Raw genomic sequence first — 6530 nt, 5'->3', positions numbered from 1 at the left:
AAACAGTCTGAGGCTAACGGACATGGCTGAGGAAACGGAAACCAACAGGTCTAGGGGGGGGTCATACTGCATTGCCCCTGGCTGCAGTAATGAATTGTATAGGGCTAAGGCAGCTGGGGTTACGATACATTTCCACAGGCTACCATTGACAAGGAAACCAGTCCTCAACTCATGGCTAGCTGCCTTAAAACTGGCTAGCCCTCCGACAGCCCCTAGATTTCGAGTCTGTAACGAGCATTTTTTAGCGACAGACTGTTTAGAGAGCTGTAATTTTGATTCAACAGGGTCACTGGTGAGGGTTAAGTCCAACAGACTAAAACCTGAGGCCATTCCGTCAATGATCGATTTTTCAGGCTACAGTACAGGGCAGACCGATAGACCAACGGCAAGACACTAACACCGATGCTATCTGCCGCAGAGACAGGGCGCTGAAACGCTCACATCAGGCAGAGGACAGAGAGGTATGTTTAGCTGTTATCCAGCATGCTAGCAAGTCTACTAGGCAAAGGGCTGGATTTAACGTTGTTGTGACATACACAAAACACGTACATTTTCACTTACACGCACAAATAAAGCCTGACGTGTAGGCTTTATAACGTTCAACAAAACTGAGACTGACACACTGGGCATTCATTGAAACTGAGTCACAAAACCAAGCTAGATACCAAACGATCCAAGCACTTATGTCAAACTCCACAAGCTAGCGCTCCGACCATAGACTGTATAAATAAACCATGACTCCGATGATATCACAGATCAATAATAATGTGTTACTAGCTGCTAACTAAACCACAGCGGGTCTGTAAACAGAATCCAATGTCCCTTTCTACTCACCCTGAAGCTAGCTGATGTCTCAGGGCACATTGTTGATGCAGAGGGAGTTCAACTCACAGAAAAAGCTGCTAGTTCCATTATAAGAGGTATCTGTGCAGTATCCATTTGTGCAATATCCATCAACGACCACAAGGAAAAAATCTGCCAACTCTGCACTAGCCTAAAGTAAACGGCAAAACTCGTGAATCCTCCGTGCATCCGTCAACCTGGGGTGACTCTCCTACGTGCAGCAAACTTTTAACTTTATTTATTTTGGTTTTAACATTTTGCGTGCAGCTAACTTAACAAGCGATCCCATTGGATGAATTCGTCCAATCACTTTTTCCATTTATCTGCCTCGATTTTCTAAAACGCACAGCACCTTTTCTATTTCCTCTAAATGCACACGATATATAAGCAGTCTCTATTCCCTAAAATGCATAATGTGCTTGGATACAATAAATGAGAGTGCATGACAGGTAAATGGTCCAGGTTGACCTCTCTGCAACAGATGGATTCAGTTGCAGTGTCCGGCAGCGCCCACACACACACACACACCAGTCACTTCCCCCCAAACGATCCGAAGGTGGAGCCTGAAACGGATTGTCCTCTATGTGGTGGTAGTCAGACACTACAGGCCTGTCCCTCACAGGCTCAAATGTGTAACCCATGCCATTAAAATTACTCATTTTCATGTGTATTTAATATGCTGCACTGTAGCCTATATACCTTCGCAGGTCCTACCATGCCAGTGACGTCATCGAAATTGTCAGCGTTCTAATACTAACAAACGTAATTTTTATGTTGGTTAAAAAAAGCTATATTGATTTTTTTAATTACAATTTTTAGTGTAATTTATTTTTATTTGTCATAACCAACACGTTATGAACGTTTATTCTTTCAGTTCAGTTCATCTTTAAGGATCATAGTTCAAAAAAATTAGACTGTAAGGGACACATCTACTGTAATATAGAAAATGATATAGTTGGCTTCAGAGGGACTTATCCATCATTGGATTTATTTTGCTTTCCGAGATAGAGAATTTATCTAGACATATCTATTCAGCTTATTACTTGGTTATCTGATAAATCCATCCATCCATCGTTCCTGAGCCACATTAGCCAGCTCTGACTGGGGCTTCACGAGGCCAGGACGGAGATATAATAGGCTCGTTCGAGAAGAGCCAGGTCTGCGCAGAATCGATCGGCGCCCACTGCATGCCGGTTAGATTTGTGTCCAACCCGATCCCGACTTGCTCTGACGTCATTCACACGTGGGCAACGATAACCTCGCGGGATCAAGGCGGCCGCAGGTTTGAGACGCAGGCGGCGCAGTTGCTTTTCACCGACTGCATTACCCAGGCAGACCCAGGGCATGCTGGGAAACGCCTGCCTCTCAGCTGATCTAACAGCCAGTTCAGAATCGACTCAAAATTATGACATTTTATATAAACTTTGTATTGTTTTTGAATCGGAGGGATTTTAATCGCCGTTTGTCTCATTTAAAGGCTTATTTTGTACAGAACACATGTTGCGCGGCTGGTAATGACGTTTAGAAATCATTAGGGCTGCAACTAACGATTATTTTAATAATCGATTAATCTGTCGATTATTTTTTCGATTAATCGGATAAAAAAAACAAAAAAACATTCATTTACATCAACTCAATACATACTTACATGTATGTTGTTTTAGTTAATAGTTGTGTAAAGGTTAGTAACCCAAAGAGCAGACACACACACACACACACACAGCTTATTCATTAAATTATTACCATCATTGTAGTAAGTGCAAGTTAAGTTCATTTGTACACCACATTTAAACACAGCTTAAGATGACCAAGTGCTATAAAAGAACTTTAAAATGAAATTAAAAAGTACAACACACACAAATATATAAGTCAACAATAACTGATATGGGACAAAGCACAGAATATATACATGACAATAGATTGAAAAATGAATGGGCTAAAAAAGGCAAGTGAATAAAAACGTGTCTTTAGTCCTGCTTTACTACTGTTATTAACGAGCTAACGCTAGCTTTTCATGCTTGTCAAGCTGGATAACGGGTAAACACCACACCAGCACCACTGGAGGGACGTTACGTTCCTCACTTCAAAACAGAACAAAAGTAGGATTCTGTAGTGACTTTACCCTGCTGTTGAACTCCCTTCCTCCTCATCAAGGACTCCAACATGTTTACGTTTTAGGTGCTGAATCATCACCGTGGTGCGCCCGTGCCATGCCGTGTCGCTTTTGCTTATCTTGCAATTAACACGTTTTCGATTTATTTAGTGTGAAATGTTCCCACACCTTGGATGACTTAGGTCGTACTGATTTCTCTGCCTCCGCCATGTGTTTCAGAACAACGTTAAGGGTCTCTCTCCGTATTTCCTCTACTCCGCTCTGCTTTTTTTTTTTCCTTCGCTCCGCACGGCACTCAACTCAATTGCTTTTATCTCCGTGACTGAGTGGCGTGTCGCGCGACACAACGAATCGATAATGAAATTCGTTGCCAACTTTTTTAATAATCGAATTTTATCGATTTTATCGATTCGTTGTTGCAGCCCTAGAAATCATTGAAACTAAATCCGTTCAGATTACGGATCATCTACAGTCTGTTCATTAAGATCGCACGTAGAGCATTTTGACAGGAAACAGGAAACTGTCCGACTTTACCCTGGCTTTTTGTCACCGCCCCTGGCTGCTGCTGCCTGCTCTCGTCCACTTTACAGGCGAGGCGCAGTTCATCTCGAACGGGCCTAATCTCTCCGCCTAGTCCTGGGTCTTCCCAAAAGCCTTCTCCCAGCTGGCCGTGCCTGGAACAGGGGGCATCCTTACCAGATGCCCAAACCACCTTGGGAAATTAACAGAAAGCAGCACTTCGAAACTGGGCACAACAACCAGCACTACTTTATTTAAACAACTAGGCTATGTATTTAAGAAGAGCAAGACAATAAAAAATTCAAGTTACAAACATAAGAAGATAGTGACTCTGACTGAGTTTTTTTTTTATTTATTTTTTTTAAACTATATCCTCCCACCCACTACCAAAAAGCATGTTAACTACTTGAACATAAATGTTGCTCTCCTTTCCTTCTGGCCAGCAAATTTCTCAATGACTCTCTGATTAAAGTCAGTCATCTCAGTAACAAGTCTCTTTTCCATGGACAGCATGGCCAGTGCATTCAGCCTCTCCTGGGTCATGGTGTTTCTGAGAAAAGTTTTTATTCTTGTCAAGGTTGAGAAGCACCTCTCAGCTTCAGCCGTGGTCATGGGTGTGGTAATGACAACTTTTAGGAGAGTCACAATTTCGGAAAAGACTTCCTCGAGATTATTCTCCACAAACAGCTGGAATAGGTCCACAGCGCCACGGCAGGCTTTGAACTCTTCCTTGCTATAGATGAGACTGAGCTCTGTCTTCAGCTTGCTTCCACTGAGCATCGGGTACGCTTTCACGGTGCTGCTCAATGCATCTTCAGGAAAGGTATCCTTGTACTCCTCAAACCTGTCCCCCTGCAACAAGGTGGCACAGACAAGGTGGTCTGTGAAGGAGAAACGCTCCCTAGTGTGTCCAAGGATGGTGTCACAGACCTATAGAGATAATTAAAAAAAATATATTTAAATGTAAATGTAAGACAGTAGCCTGGAGTAGGCCAGTAGTTGTCACTGTTGCCATGACTTCCAAAAGAAAAATAGAGCCATTTGAGTTTTTTGTCCCATACAAGACACAGTAGTTTTTGGTGGGCAGTTTATGACTTCATATTTCATTTGATCATTTATTTTCATGTAGCCAATTTATTCATTTCAGGACGCTGTTGTATAATACTAACTAGGGCTGCAGCTAACGATTATTTTTGTAATCGAATATTCTAGCGATTATTTCATCGATTAATCGAGTAATTGGATAAAAAATGATTTTGCCTTAACCTCTGGGATCACTATATTGTGGACGGCACACTTTGTGGCTGTGGCGTTGCTGTAACCTCCATTCATGAACGTTTTTATAACTTTAAAAGCATTAAATCTTCAAAATATATAGCCATGCGACACAACAATTGAAAGCTTAGTCTCTCATGATTCAATTAAGCCTACATACAAAGCATAAGATGATTTATAGCAGTTACACAACTGTTATAAAACGTAGCTTCTTACCGATTTTTCCTGCTAAAAGCTAAGGAGTTAGCCATCACGGGGGTGTCTTTGGTGTCTTTTTAGCCTTCACAGGAGTTTTTCTATCCAGCCTGGAAGTTGTGCCTTTTTTCGGAGTTGTTGAGCAATAAATCCAAACTCTTACATCCTAGATTTATCCACTTGATGTCCATAATTTATCACGTTTTCGGTCATTTCTGCCGCTAGCTCCGTGCTACAGTCAAGCATAATTCTCCCATGATGCTTTGCAAGATTGTGTTGACGTCTTTCAACCAACGGGAAGGCAGGTCCGTCATACAAAGACTATGTATTTGAAAAGATAGATCACTCCAGCGAATCCGAGCGAGAACAAAGGCTATATAGTAGGAAAGATAGGTCACTCCATCTATCTAGTCATATCAACTCACGCCATTAGGCTACAACCGCTAAAAATACTGCACGTTCTAGCTAGCGCTAGTAGGTTAAGCTAACATCAATACGTTACCTTGTGTCGGCTGGGCTTGGTGAGCTGACATTAACAACAGGATGTTTTCGGCTCAGGTATTGGATCATAGTTGATGTGCTGTTGTGGTACGCAAGTTCTACTTTGCAGTACACACATTGTACCTTGTTACCTTCTTTTTTTAGTTTGAAATGATCCCAAACCTTTGACATTTTTTGCCTTTTCCTGGCGGTATCTTGGCTCTCCACCATTGCGCCACTGAATGTTGTGTGCGTCGCTTTTTTGTAATCGAATTATTCGAGTAATCGTTTCAGCCCTAATACTAACATTATGATTTTTGTAAGGTTTTATACCAAACAAAAAAGGTTTTCTTGAGTCTGTAGAATATGATATGTGGGCAGGACATCTATGCAGCACAACAATAATGTAACATGGTATTTTGACTTGATTTCTATAATGAACTCACCTCTGCTGCAATCCTTTCACAGTCTTCTGGACTGAGCGCCCGGCGCCTCTTTGTTGGCCGAGAACCACTGCTTTGGTCACCAATGGAATGGAGAGAGTTTCTGCAAAGGACAAAGATAATGTATTATAATATTGGCAAAAGAGAAAGAGAGTTACTAATGAAAGAGAAAGCAAACAATTATATTACAGGAATACAGTTACCTGATCTTTTGTATTTCCTGTTGGAACTGTTGGATGCTCCCTTTAAGATGGACCGAATCAATGTTTTTCTTCTGGAGCTTGGCATAGAGGAAGTCTACATGTGGCATGATGCGGTGATAAAGTTCCAGAAAGAACTTAAAATCCTGATCCTCCAGTAGCATGACCAGGGCTCCTGCTTCTCTGACAGTATTGGGGTCAAATTCACCTGAATCTTGTATGCTCTCAAAACAGCGAATGAGGTCCTCTCTGTGCTCAAAAACAGTATTGATGGCACGGCTATGAAAGTTCCATCTGACGCTGCTGGAACTTGGCAGTCTATGGGCAACCACTTTATCCAGAAAACATGTCCGCTTGGGTGACTTGGCAAAAAAGCTGGCAAATCCACCAATGTTAGAAAAAAAAATCCTCACCTTGGATATGCGAGAGGTGGCCTGTTGCATTATCAGGTTGAGCTGATGT

At 41.9% G+C, this 6530-nt stretch overlaps 1 protein-coding gene and 1 long non-coding RNA gene across 2 annotated transcripts in view; both read right to left on the bottom strand.

Moving 5' to 3' along the window:
• LOC118494417 (zinc finger protein 79-like) overlaps nucleotides 1-6530 on the bottom strand; it is a 29125-nt gene that overhangs the window by 14956 nt on the left and 7639 nt on the right. The window lies entirely within an intron of this gene.
• On the bottom strand, nucleotides 3702-5861 carry LOC118494421. Its single transcript, XR_004896543.1, has 3 exons — nucleotides 5850-5861; nucleotides 4186-4191; nucleotides 3702-4104 (listed from the first exon to the last, which is right to left on the bottom strand). It is a non-coding gene; the product is annotated as an uncharacterized LOC118494421 (long non-coding RNA).

Source organism: Sander lucioperca, chromosome 24 (assembly GCF_008315115.2).
Source record: "Sander lucioperca isolate FBNREF2018 chromosome 24, SLUC_FBN_1.2, whole genome shotgun sequence".
Lineage (NCBI taxonomy): Eukaryota > Metazoa > Chordata > Actinopteri > Perciformes > Percidae > Sander > Sander lucioperca.
This window is presented reverse-complemented; position numbering and strand designations above follow the sequence as displayed.